Source organism: Lolium perenne, chromosome 6 (genome assembly GCF_019359855.2).
Source record: "Lolium perenne isolate Kyuss_39 chromosome 6, Kyuss_2.0, whole genome shotgun sequence".
Classification (NCBI taxonomy): Eukaryota; Viridiplantae; Streptophyta; class Magnoliopsida; order Poales; family Poaceae; genus Lolium; species Lolium perenne.
In genome coordinates this window covers 228,907,014-228,920,912 of record NC_067249.2, presented here as the reverse complement: position 1 = coordinate 228,920,912, position 13,899 = coordinate 228,907,014, and the positions used below count along the sequence as shown (strand labels likewise).

Here is a 13,899-nt window from a genome sequence, read left to right as displayed (position 1 = left end):
CGCGGACCACCATCTTCGTCGCGAGACTCCACATCACCTCCTCATCCTTCTTCATCAAGCTTCAGATCGACCGCCACGCCGACACCGGTGAGAGTTTGACGAGCTCGAGAGATACGAAGACTTGCGAGCTCGGGGAAGGCGAAGACTCGATCACGGAAACTCCGGAGAGCGTCACCGCTAGAGGGGAAGAGCTTCGCCTCAAAACGCCACACCAACCACCCCGCCTCCTCGGCGCTGCCGGCAGCAACCTCGACCTACAAGATCTACCTGCGGTGGATCAACGATTCCCCACCCTATCGTTGCTGAAGCGTCCGTTGAGGGTAGGGAATCGACGATCCGACGACAATCAAGGTGGATCTCTGGGTGGTGTTCAGAAAGTCATCACCCCTCCCTACTGTAGCGGGAAGGGGAACGCCCAAGCTTCGTTCCTCTAGTAAGCTACTGGCCCTTACAAAACTGGAATAACTTGGTACCAAAGAATCGCTTTGGAGTTGGACCTACATGTAGCTTGCTTTTTTTTAGAAACAAACTACAAGCGAGCAAAAATGATAAATTCTGATATTTTTTGGGGTTTGGAAATGTGCATCGTTCACTATACTCAACTCTACATTTTTGCATTTTTTAATCTACCGCATAAACGAGGTCACTTGCTCATCTAAAAGTTCTTCCGGCATAAGATCTATCAATATTAAAATATTCAAAAAATATATTTCTAAGTTTTAGAAAATTGTAAACAATTATGGACTTCGTCAATGATATATGCTGCAAGCATGCAAAATCGTAGTGCAAACTTATTTTTATTATGGGCTACATGAAAATGACAAGATTTGCTAGTTTTTATAGATTTGAAAATGTTACACTCAGATCCACACATTTGTCATTTCTATATCAAAATACAAACTATTTCCAATTGGTTTGCACATTTTTGGTACACTACTGGTTACATTCTGATTTTTTTCAATAAAGTTTAAAACTCAAATACTCCTATATGATTGTCGATTTTTAAAAGGAACACACTAATTAGAGTCCACGTGCACCAAGATTGCCTAAATATGCACCGACTGGTCAAAATCACCAGATGTTGCCAAAGTGATTTTTGCCTAAAAGCCACCAAATTTCATTTAGATAACGTGTGTGGGCGGACAGCTGAAAATGGGTCACAGCCAGCCAGCCAGCCGTCAGGGGTTGTAAACGTGTTCTAAATGCGCGTGGACATTCTCGATCAAGTATAAAACCCACGGAAGCAAACAACCTGAAACATCAGAGCGGAATCACCAGAACTCAACTCAGATCGCGAAACTTTCTCGACACACCGACCTCACTCTACGCCACAGCTGAGCTACACGAGCTGCCGTCATGGTGCCAAAGCTGGAGCGCGGGTTCCAGTTCCTCAACTCCGAGCAAGAGAACTCTGTCATCCTCCGCGCCCTCATCTCCGTCGTCTCCGGGGACACCGCGGCCGTCGTCCCCACCCTGCTGCACCTCGAGCCGTCCACGCCGCCCTTTGCTCCCGCCGCCGCTCCCGCGTGCGCTAGGTGCGGCACCAACGGGTGCCTCGGCTGCGAGCTCGCCAACGCCGTGGCGGCGACGACCGGCTCGAGCAGCGAGGGCGAAGAGTGCTCTGCCGCGAGCTTCGTGAAGAATGGCGGCGTGGGCAAGCGGCGTGCGAGGAGGGGAGCAAGTTCCGCGGCGTGCGGCAGCGGCCGTGGGGGAAGTGGGCGGCGGAGATCCGCGATCCGCACCGCGCCGTCCGCGAGTGGCTCGGCACCTTCGACACCGCCGCCGACGCCGCGCGCGCCTACGACGTCGCGGCGCTCGAGTTCCGCGGCCACCGCGCCAAGCTCAACTTCCCCGTCGCGGCCGCATCTTCAACAACGTCGGCCTCTTCTTGGGCGGCGCAGTGCTTGTCGGATAGCCATCCCGAGAACTGCGGTTCAAATGCGTCGTCGCCGTGCCGCGGCTGCCTGAACAAGGACGGCCGGTGGCGAGGGAGCAGGTCATCTGGGATGGGTTGCACGAAATCATGATGATGGAACATTGCAAATTCTGAATTACTATCAAACGTCCATTTAGCAATACAGCTTGGTAGCACCGTGCTACTAGCATGGAGCCAATATGACTTTCTCAAGGGGATCAGGTCATCAGGGTAACTGAAATTGCTACTAGCACGGAGCCAAGGACAAGGGCATCAGTGTGAGTGGCAATAGCGTGGAATTCGGGGTTGAACAGCAAGAACCATGGAAGGTTTATTCGTTGCTTGGCAAGAACAAGAAAGAAGAAGCCGCCGCTCCATTTATATTTTAAAATCAGTCCAGATGGTCAATTAGTTGCTTCCGCTCGCTTTTGACTCTGATTGAAGTGACTGAAACATATACGAATACAACTGGAATTTACATCCCAGTTTTCAATGTGTATTTTGTCAGATTTAGTTTTTACTCATTGAGCAAGAACCACCTTTCAAGATAGTTCACCGCTTACATTTCTCATCTTCTTCACCATTTCTTCGTTACAAGGGGTTCCTCTAGTTGTGCGAAAGGAGACCAAGAGAGATGATTACCAAATTTACTCCAAAAAAAGAGATGATTACTAAATAGAGCTTGAGGGCTTAATTTGCAAAATTTAATACTTAAGCCACAATTTCATGTAAATAGACATTAATTTTGAGATATATAGCAAACATCATTCTACCGAGAAAAAGAAACATCGACACAAATGTCTAGTAACATTGAATCAAATTATACTCTACAATAAATACACCTACTGGTCAAAATCGTCGTGGATTCTTATTAATTCTACATAAGCAAGCCAAAATAGTAAGATAGCGTGTCCGAATAGCACAGTCGCATCATCACCATCCATTATTTGAGTTTCTGACAAGATGTCCTATAATATTTGACTTTCTTAGGGAAAGTGTGGATATCACTATGGCGTTCCGACTGTCACTGGATTTAGTTTAATACATTTCGCAAGGTTGGAAATCTATCATCCTGAAATATGTCCACAAGTTTGAGATTTTGTAAATCTCACAAGTCAGGTACACCTTTCAAGACTAGTTCTTCTGCTTACTATAATGACAAAAATGGATCAAATATTTGCCCGGTTGCTAGCCCTAGAATCTATTCAGCCTCTTCCTTTCTTCATGGAGATTTCTTCTTCTCCTTGATTGTAAAGTTTGAATCTTCCAAAATAAGCAAACATTATCTGTTCAGATAGTACTTGCACTCTGCTTGCAAACCACGAATAACGCATCCACAAACCAAGTTCTAGAAATGTTGCTTGTTGCAAAAAAAAAGAAAGAATCCCAATCAAGCAAAACCTATACAAGTGTACATCGTTGGCTTTGGAGTTGTTGTTCCTACCGTCGTCGAAAGGCTCAATGTACTTGTTTGTGTCCCATGACACTAGGGATGTACGAGATGATAACGTGAGTGGCAGCGGATCAGGCAAAAGCTGTGATATGGAAGGGACCATGATGAGGGTGCTTGCCGTTGGTGTCGAGAGGATCCTTCGGGCCTCAGAGTCAAGCAAGGAAAAATCTTGGGCACTAGAATCGACGAAGCACAACCGGAAACCATATTGAATTGGTGTTGGCAGGGGGAGGCGTGAGAGGTCACGGAGATACCGATCACGGGATGGTCATACCCTCCACCGTCGATTGTGAGGGTCTCGGCGCGCGGCGGGATGGGATTTCAACGGTGGCGGCGGCGTTGGAAGAGAAGAGTTGGAAATTATATAGGTGTCTCTAAAAATGAGGCTTGAAGCCCCACTTTGAGAGGCCAAACCGACCACTTTAGAGGTCGTGCAATAACAAAAATTGAAGACACGGGTAGGGCATCTGCCACAGCTGGTTTTTTACCTCCGGTCTGAAATCATGCAGATCGGTGCAATCCAGACGTATTTCAGCATGTAGATAAAACAATATCTAAATAAAACTTAGTCGCCTATTTTCTTAAGAGAGTGAGTACTTCAGAATATCTTTTTTTTATCTGGAACGGCTGGAGTTCTGCTTGCATTCATTCAAAGAAGAGGGAAGTACTTCAGAACATACAAAAGTCGAAAAACATGCCGCCGATCTCCTATCAGAGCGAGCACTACGACTTGGTCGCTATCGAGCAGGAGCCGGCCTGAAAGCAACATTCAGTTTCGGACTGTATCAGCTGGGTACGCCGACATCCACGTCGGCGAGGACGCGAAGAGCACGTCTCACGATCCATCTCCCTTGTTACTAGCAAGTTGTTAGGCGAGCCGACCTGACGGCTGGCGTCGACCTCAGCCGCGCGTGCTAGAAAACGACGCTCCAGATCGATCGGGCCTTATCCTGTACTACGCGTCGCTTTCACACCTGCCCCGGCCGCGACGGTGGGAACTCGGATCATCCTTCTTCCACAAATGGCCAACTTCAACCACGCCTTCATTTTGTCAGCGCGCGTTCACTTCGACAGAGAAGCTCGGCTGGGTAATGCAGGTTCCAACCAGTGACGTTTCTATTTTCTATTTGCACCGTCACCTCATGGTCGTAATAATTTACTCCAACAAGTGGTCAAGGTCAAATACGCATGTGTCAGCGTTCACTTCGACAGGCAGCGCGCGCGCGCGAGGTCGCAACTTGCCACCGCTTCTCCTTGGCTGTACAGTAAGCTACTTCTCTTCTTCTTTTGCAGGAAAAGGTAATGATATTAAAGTCCTCTTCTTACAGATAGATCCAGTTAAAAGGAAAAATATACATCCAAGTCCTCTGGATCCCGATGTCGATGGTGGCGCGCCGCCACTGCACCCCTTGATGGCTTGGATCAGGTACAACCCCTCCGCGGGTGGGAAGTCGCTGGTCGCCAACTCCTGAGATCTTACACCGCGGACCACCATCTTCGTCGCGAGACTCCACATCACCTCCTCATCCTTCTTCATCAAGCTTCAGATCGACCGCCACGCCGACACCGGTGAGAGTTTGACGAGCTCGAGAGATACGAAGACTTGCGAGCTCGGGGAAGGCGAAGACTCGATCACGGAAACTCCGGAGAGCGTCACCGCTAGAGGGGAAGAGCTTCGCCTCAAAACGCCACACCAACCACCCCGCCTCCTCCGCGCTGCCCGCAGGCAACCTAGACCTACAATATATACATGCTGTGGATCAACGATTCCCCACCCTATCGTTGCTGAAGCGTCCGTTGAGGGTAGGGAATCGACGATCCGACGACAATCAAGGTGGATCTCTGGGTGGTGTTCAGAAAGTCATCACCCCTCCCTACTGTAGCGGGGAGGGGAACGCCCAAGCTTCGTTCCTCTAGTAAGCTACTGGCCCTTACAAAACTGGAATAACTTGGTACCAAAGAATCGCTTTGGAGTTGGACCTACATGTAGCTTGCTTTTTTTTAGAAACAAACTACAAGCGAGCAAAAATGATAAATTCTGATATTTTTTGGGGTTTGGAAATGTGCATCGTTCACTATACTCAACTCTACATTTTTGCATTTTTTAATCTACCGCATAAACGAGGTCACTTGCTCATCTAAAAGTTCTTCCGGCATAAGATCTATCAATATTAAAATATTCAAAAAATATATTTCTAAGTTTTAGAAAATTGTAAACAATTATGGACTTCGTCAATGATATATGCTGCAAGCATGCAAAATCGTAGTGCAAACTTATTTTTATTATGGGCTACATGAAAATGACAAGATTTGCTAGTTTTTATAGATTTGAAAATGTTACACTCAGATCCACACATTTGTCATTTCTATATCAAAATACAAACTATTTCCAATTGGTTTGCACATTTTTGGTACACTACTGGTTACATTCTGATTTTTTTCAATAAAGTTTAAAACTCAAATACTCCTATATGATTGTCGATTTTTAAAAGGAACACACTAATTAGAGTCCACGTGCACCAAGATTGCCTAAATATGCACCGACTGGTCAAAATCACCAGATGTTGCCAAAGTGATTTTTGCCTAAAAGCCAGCCAAATTTCACTAGATAACGTGTGTGGACAGGACAGCTGAAAATGGGTCACAGCCAGCCAGCCAGCCGTCAGGGGGTTGTAAACGTGTTCTAAATGCGCGTGGACATTCTCGATCAAGTATAAAACCCACGGAAGCAAACAACCTGAAACATCAGAGCGGAATCACCAGAACTCAACTCAGATCGCGAAACTTTCTCGACACACCGACCTCACTCTACGCCACAGCTGAGCTACACGAGCTGCCGTCATGGTGCCAAAGCTGGAGCGCGGGTTCCAGTTCCTCAACTCCGAGCAAGAGAACTCTGTCATCCTCCGCGCCCTCATCTCCGTCGTCTCCGGGGACACCGCGGCCGTCGTCCCCACCCTGCTGCACCTCGAGCCGTCCACGCCGCCCTTTGCTCCCGCCGCCGCTCCCGCGTGCGCTAGGTGCGGCACCAACGGGTGCCTCGGCTGCGAGCTCGCCAACGCCGTGGCGGCGACGACCGGCTCGAGCAGCGAGGGCGAAGAGTGCTCTGCCGCGAGCTTCGTGAAGAATGGCGGCGTGGGCAAGCGGCGTGCGAGGAGGGGGAGCAAGTTCCGCGGCGTGCGGCAGCGGCCGTGGGGGAAGTGGGCGGCGGAGATCCGCGATCCGCACCGCGCCGTCCGCGAGTGGCTCGGCACCTTCGACACCGCCGCCGACGCCGCGCGCGCCTACGACGTCGCGGCGCTCGAGTTCCGCGGCCACCGCGCCAAGCTCAACTTCCCCGTCGCGGCCGCATCTTCAACAACGTCGGCCTCTTCTTGGGCGGCGCAGTGCTTGTCGGATAGCCATCCCGAGAACTGCGGTTCAAATGCGTCGTCGCCGTGCCGCGGCTGCCTGAACAAGGACGGCCGGTGGCGAGGGAGCAGGTCATCTGGGATGGGTTGCACGAAATCATGATGATGGAACATTGCAAATTCTGAATTACTATCAAACGTCCATTTAGCAATACAGCTTGGTAGCACCGTGCTACTAGCATGGAGCCAATATGACTTTCTCAAGGGGATCAGGTCATCAGGGTAACTGAAATTGCTACTAGCACGGAGCCAAGGACAAGGGCATCAGTGTGAGTGGCAATAGCGTGGAATTCGGGGTTGAACAGCAAGAACCATGGAAGGTTTATTCGTTGCTTGGCAAGAACAAGAAAGAAGAAGCCGCCGCTCCATTTATATTTTAAAATCAGTCCAGATGGTCAATTAGTTGCTTCCGCTCGCTTTTGACTCTGATTGAAGTGACTGAAACATATACGAATACAACTGGAATTTACATCCCAGTTTTCAATGTGTATTTTGTCAGATTTAGTTTTTACTCATTGAGCAAGAACCACCTTTCAAGATAGTTCACCGCTTACATTTCTCATCTTCTTCACCATTTCTTCGTTACAAGGGGTTCCTCTAGTTGTGCGAAAGGAGACCAAGAGAGATGATTACCAAATTTACTCCAAAAAAAGAGATGATTACTAAATAGAGCTTGAGGGCTTAATTTGCAAAATTTAATACTTAAGCCACAATTTCATGTAAATAGACATTAATTTTGAGATATATAGCAAACATCATTCTACCGAGAAAAAGAAACATCGACACAAATGTCTAGTAACATTGAATCAAATTATACTCTACAATAAATACACCTACTGGTCAAAATCGTCGTGGATTCTTATTAATTCTACATAAGCAAGCCAAAAAAAGAAAGATAGCGTGTCCGAATAGCACAGTCGCATCATCACCATCCATTATTTGAGTTTCTGACAAGATGTCCTATAATATTTGACTTTCTTAGGGAAAGTGTGGATATCACTATGGCGTTCCGACTGTCACTGGATTTAGTTTAATACATTTCGCAAGGTTGGAAATCTATCATCCTGAAATATGTCCACAAGTTTGAGATTTTGTAAATCTCACAAGTCAGGTACACCTTTCAAGACTAGTTCTTCTGCTTACTATAATGACAAAAAATGGATCAAATATTTGCCCGGTTGCTAGCCCTAGAATCTATTCAGCCTCTTCCTTTCTTCATGGAGATTTCTTCTTCTCCTTGATTGTAAAGTTTGAATCTTCCAAAATAAGCAAACATTATCTGTTCAGATAGTACTTGCACTCTGCTTGCAAACCACGAATAACGCATCCACAAACCAAGTTCTAGAAATGTTGCTTGTTGCAAAAAAAAAGAAAGAATCCCAATCAAGCAAAACCTATACAAGTGTACATCGTTGGCTTTGGAGTTGTTGTTCCTACCGTCGTCGAAAGGCTCAATGTACTTGTTTGTGTCCCATGACACTAGGGATGTACGAGATGATAACGTGAGTGGCAGCGGATCAGGCAAAAGCTGTGATATGGAAGGGACCATGATGAGGGTGCTTGCCGTTGGTGTCGAGAGGATCCTTCGGGCCTCAGAGTCAAGCAAGGAAAAATCTTGGGCACTAGAATCGACGAAGCACAACCGGAAACCATATTGAATTGGTGTTGGCAGGGGGAGGCGTGAGAGGTCACGGAGATACCGATCACGGGATGGTCATACCCTCCACCGTCGATTGTGAGGGTCTCGGCGCGCGGCGGGATGGGATTTCAACGGTGGCGGCGGCGTTGGAAGAGAAGAGTTGGAAATTATATAGGTGTCTCTAAAAATGAGGCTTGAAGCCCCACTTTGAGAGGCCAAACCGACCACTTTAGAGGTCGTGCAATAACAAAAATTGAAGACACGGGTAGGGCATCTGCCACAGCTGGTTTTTTACCTCCGGTCTGAAATCATGCAGATCGGTGCAATCCAGACGTATTTCAGCATGTAGATAAAACAATATCTAAATAAAACTTAGTCGCCTATTTTCTTAAGAGAGTGAGTACTTCAGAATATCTTTTTTTTATCTGGAACGGCTGGAGTTCTGCTTGCATTCATTCAAAGAAGAGGGAAGTACTTCAGAACATACAAAAGTCGAAAAACATGCCGCCGATCTCCTATCAGAGCGAGCACTACGACTTGGTCGCTATCGAGCAGGAGCCGGCCTGAAAGCAACATTCAGTTTCGGACTGTATCAGCTGGGTACGCCGACATCCACGTCGGCGAGGACGCGAAGAGCACGTCTCACGATCCATCTCCCTTGTTACTAGCAAGTTGTTAGGCGAGCCGACCTGACGGCTGGCGTCGACCTCAGCCGCGCGTGCTAGAAAACGACGCTCCAGATCGATCGGGCCTTATCCTGTACTACGCGTCGCTTTCACACCTGCCCCGGCCGCGACGGTGGGAACTCGGATCATCCTTCTTCCACAAATGGCCAACTTCAACCACGCCTTCATTTTGTCAGCGCGCGTTCACTTCGACAGAGAAGCTCGGCTGGGTAATGCAGGTTCCAACCAGTGACGTTTCTATTTTCTATTTGCACCGTCACCTCATGGTCGTAATAATTTACTCCAACAAGTGGTCAAGGTCAAATACGCATGTGTCAGCGTTCACTTCGACAGGCAGCGCGCGCGCGCGAGGTCGCAACTTGCCACCGCTTCTCCTTGGCTGTACAGTAAGCTACTTCTCTTCTTCTTTTGCAGGAAAAGGTAATGATATTAAAGTCCTCTTCTTACAGATAGATCCAGTTAAAAGGAAAAATATACATCCAAGTCCTCTGGATCCCGATGTCGATGGTGGCGCGCCGCCGCCACTGCACCCCTTGATGGCTTGGATCAGGTACAACCCCTCCGCGGGTGGGAAGTCGCTGGTCGCCAACTCCTGAGATCTTACACCGCGGACCACCATCTTCGTCGCGAGACTCCACATCACCTCCTCATCCTTCTTCATCAAGCTTCAGATCGACCGCCACGCCGACACCGGTGAGAGTTTGACGAGCTCGAGAGATACGAAGACTTGCGAGCTCGGGGAAGGCGAAGACTCGATCACGGAAACTCCGGAGAGCGTCACCGCTAGAGGGGAAGAGCTTCGCCTCAAAACGCCACACCAACCACCCCGCCTCCTCAGCGCTGCCAGCAGGCAACCTAGACCTACAATATATACATGCTGTGGATCAACGATTCCCCACCCTATCGTTGCTGAAGCGTCCGTTGAGGGTAGGGAATCGACGATCCGACGACAATCAAGGTGGATCTCTGGGTGGTGTTCAGAAAGTCATCACCCCTCCCTACTGTAGCGGGGAGGGGAACGCCCAAGCTTCGTTCCTCTAGTAAGCTACTGGCCCTTACAAAACTGGAATAACTTGGTACCAAAGAATCGCTTTGGAGTTGGACCTACATGTAGCTTGCTTTTTTTTAGAAACAAACTACAAGCGAGCAAAAATGATAAATTCTGATATTTTTTGGGGTTTGGAAATGTGCATCGTTCACTATACTCAACTCTACATTTTTGCATTTTTTAATCTACCGCATAAACGAGGTCACTTGCTCATCTAAAAGTTCTTCCGGCATAAGATCTATCAATATTAAAATATTCAAAAAATATATTTCTAAGTTTTAGAAAATTGTAAACAATTATGGACTTCGTCAATGATATATGCTGCAAGCATGCAAAATCGTAGTGCAAACTTATTTTTATTATGGGCTACATGAAAATGACAAGATTTGCTAGTTTTTATAGATTTGAAAATGTTACACTCAGATCCACACATTTGTCATTTCTATATCAAAATACAAACTATTTCCAATTGGTTTGCACATTTTTGGTACACTACTGGTTACATTCTGATTTTTTTCAATAAAGTTTAAAACTCAAATACTCCTATATGATTGTCGATTTTTAAAAGGAACACACTAATTAGAGTCCACGTGCACCAAGATTGCCTAAATATGCACCGACTGGTCAAAATCACCAGATGTTGCCAAAGTGATTTTTGCCTAAAAGCCAGCCAAATTTCACTAGATAACGTGTGTGGACAGGACAGCTGAAAATGGGTCACAGCCAGCCAGCCAGCCGTCAGGGGGTTGTAAACGTGTTCTAAATGCGCGTGGACATTCTCGATCAAGTATAAAACCCACGGAAGCAAACAACCTGAAACATCAGAGCGGAATCACCAGAACTCAACTCAGATCGCGAAACTTTCTCGACACACCGACCTCACTCTACGCCACAGCTGAGCTACACGAGCTGCCGTCATGGTGCCAAAGCTGGAGCGCGGGTTCCAGTTCCTCAACTCCGAGCAAGAGAACTCTGTCATCCTCCGCGCCCTCATCTCCGTCGTCTCCGGGGACACCGCGGCCGTCGTCCCCACCCTGCTGCACCTCGAGCCGTCCACGCCGCCCTTTGCTCCCGCCGCCGCTCCCGCGTGCGCTAGGTGCGGCACCAACGGGTGCCTCGGCTGCGAGCTCGCCAACGCCGTGGCGGCGACGACCGGCTCGAGCAGCGAGGGCGAAGAGTGCTCTGCCGCGAGCTTCGTGAAGAATGGCGGCGTGGGCAAGCGGCGTGCGAGGAGGGGGAGCAAGTTCCGCGGCGTGCGGCAGCGGCCGTGGGGGAAGTGGGCGGCGGAGATCCGCGATCCGCACCGCGCCGTCCGCGAGTGGCTCGGCACCTTCGACACCGCCGCCGACGCCGCGCGCGCCTACGACGTCGCGGCGCTCGAGTTCCGCGGCCACCGCGCCAAGCTCAACTTCCCCGTCGCGGCCGCATCTTCAACAACGTCGGCCTCTTCTTGGGCGGCGCAGTGCTTGTCGGATAGCCATCCCGAGAACTGCGGTTCAAATGCGTCGTCGCCGTGCCGCGGCTGCCTGAACAAGGACGGCCGGTGGCGAGGGAGCAGGTCATCTGGGATGGGTTGCACGAAATCATGATGATGGAACATTGCAAATTCTGAATTACTATCAAACGTCCATTTAGCAATACAGCTTGGTAGCACCGTGCTACTAGCATGGAGCCAATATGACTTTCTCAAGGGGATCAGGTCATCAGGGTAACTGAAATTGCTACTAGCACGGAGCCAAGGACAAGGGCATCAGTGTGAGTGGCAATAGCGTGGAATTCGGGGTTGAACAGCAAGAACCATGGAAGGTTTATTCGTTGCTTGGCAAGAACAAGAAAGAAGAAGCCGCCGCTCCATTTATATTTTAAAATCAGTCCAGATGGTCAATTAGTTGCTTCCGCTCGCTTTTGACTCTGATTGAAGTGACTGAAACATATACGAATACAACTGGAATTTACATCCCAGTTTTCAATGTGTATTTTGTCAGATTTAGTTTTTACTCATTGAGCAAGAACCACCTTTCAAGATAGTTCACCGCTTACATTTCTCATCTTCTTCACCATTTCTTCGTTACAAGGGGTTCCTCTAGTTGTGCGAAAGGAGACCAAGAGAGATGATTACCAAATTTACTCCAAAAAAAGAGATGATTACTAAATAGAGCTTGAGGGCTTAATTTGCAAAATTTAATACTTAAGCCACAATTTCATGTAAATAGACATTAATTTTGAGATATATAGCAAACATCATTCTACCGAGAAAAAGAAACATCGACACAAATGTCTAGTAACATTGAATCAAATTATACTCTACAATAAATACACCTACTGGTCAAAATCGTCGTGGATTCTTATTAATTCTACATAAGCAAGCCAAAAAAAGAAAGATAGCGTGTCCGAATAGCACAGTCGCATCATCACCATCCATTATTTGAGTTTCTGACAAGATGTCCTATAATATTTGACTTTCTTAGGGAAAGTGTGGATATCACTATGGCGTTCCGACTGTCACTGGATTTAGTTTAATACATTTCGCAAGGTTGGAAATCTATCATCCTGAAATATGTCCACAAGTTTGAGATTTTGTAAATCTCACAAGTCAGGTACACCTTTCAAGACTAGTTCTTCTGCTTACTATAATGACAAAAAATGGATCAAATATTTGCCCGGTTGCTAGCCCTAGAATCTATTCAGCCTCTTCCTTTCTTCATGGAGATTTCTTCTTCTCCTTGATTGTAAAGTTTGAATCTTCCAAAATAAGCAAACATTATCTGTTCAGATAGTACTTGCACTCTGCTTGCAAACCACGAATAACGCATCCACAAACCAAGTTCTAGAAATGTTGCTTGTTGCAAAAAAAAAGAAAGAATCCCAATCAAGCAAAACCTATACAAGTGTACATCGTTGGCTTTGGAGTTGTTGTTCCTACCGTCGTCGAAAGGCTCAATGTACTTGTTTGTGTCCCATGACACTAGGGATGTACGAGATGATAACGTGAGTGGCAGCGGATCAGGCAAAAGCTGTGATATGGAAGGGACCATGATGAGGGTGCTTGCCGTTGGTGTCGAGAGGATCCTTCGGGCCTCAGAGTCAAGCAAGGAAAAATCTTGGGCACTAGAATCGACGAAGCACAACCGGAAACCATATTGAATTGGTGTTGGCAGGGGGAGGCGTGAGAGGTCACGGAGATACCGATCACGGGATGGTCATACCCTCCACCGTCGATTGTGAGGGTCTCGGCGCGCGGCGGGATGGGATTTCAACGGTGGCGGCGGCGTTGGAAGAGAAGAGTTGGAAATTATATAGGTGTCTCTAAAAATGAGGCTTGAAGCCCCACTTTGAGAGGCCAAACCGACCACTTTAGAGGTCGTGCAATAACAAAAATTGAAGACACGGGTAGGGCATCTGCCACAGCTGGTTTTTTACCTCCGGTCTGAAATCATGCAGATCGGTGCAATCCAGACGTATTTCAGCATGTAGATAAAACAATATCTAAATAAAACTTAGTCGCCTATTTTCTTAAGAGAGTGAGTACTTCAGAATATCTTTTTTTTATCTGGAACGGCTGGAGTTCTGCTTGCATTCATTCAAAGAAGAGGGAAGTACTTCAGAACATACAAAAGTCGAAAAACATGCCGCCGATCTCCTATCAGAGCGAGCACTACGACTTGGTCGCTATCGAGCAGGAGCCGGCCTGAAAGCAACATTCAGTTTCGGACTGTATCAGCTGGGTACGCCGACATCCACGTCGGCG

The 13,899-nt window shown here is 47.7% G+C and overlaps 3 pseudogenes; all 3 read left to right on the top strand.

The window, feature by feature from the left end:
* Positions 1-1,251: 1,251 nt before the first annotated feature.
* LOC127305920 (uncharacterized) lies at positions 1,252-2,465 on the top strand (annotated as a pseudogene).
* A 3,635-nt stretch (positions 2,466-6,100) lies between these two features.
* LOC127305918 (uncharacterized) lies at positions 6,101-7,319 on the top strand (annotated as a pseudogene).
* A 3,640-nt stretch (positions 7,320-10,959) lies between these two features.
* On the top strand, positions 10,960-12,178 carry LOC127305919 (uncharacterized; annotated as a pseudogene).
* The last annotated feature ends 1,721 nt before the right edge of the window (positions 12,179-13,899 follow it).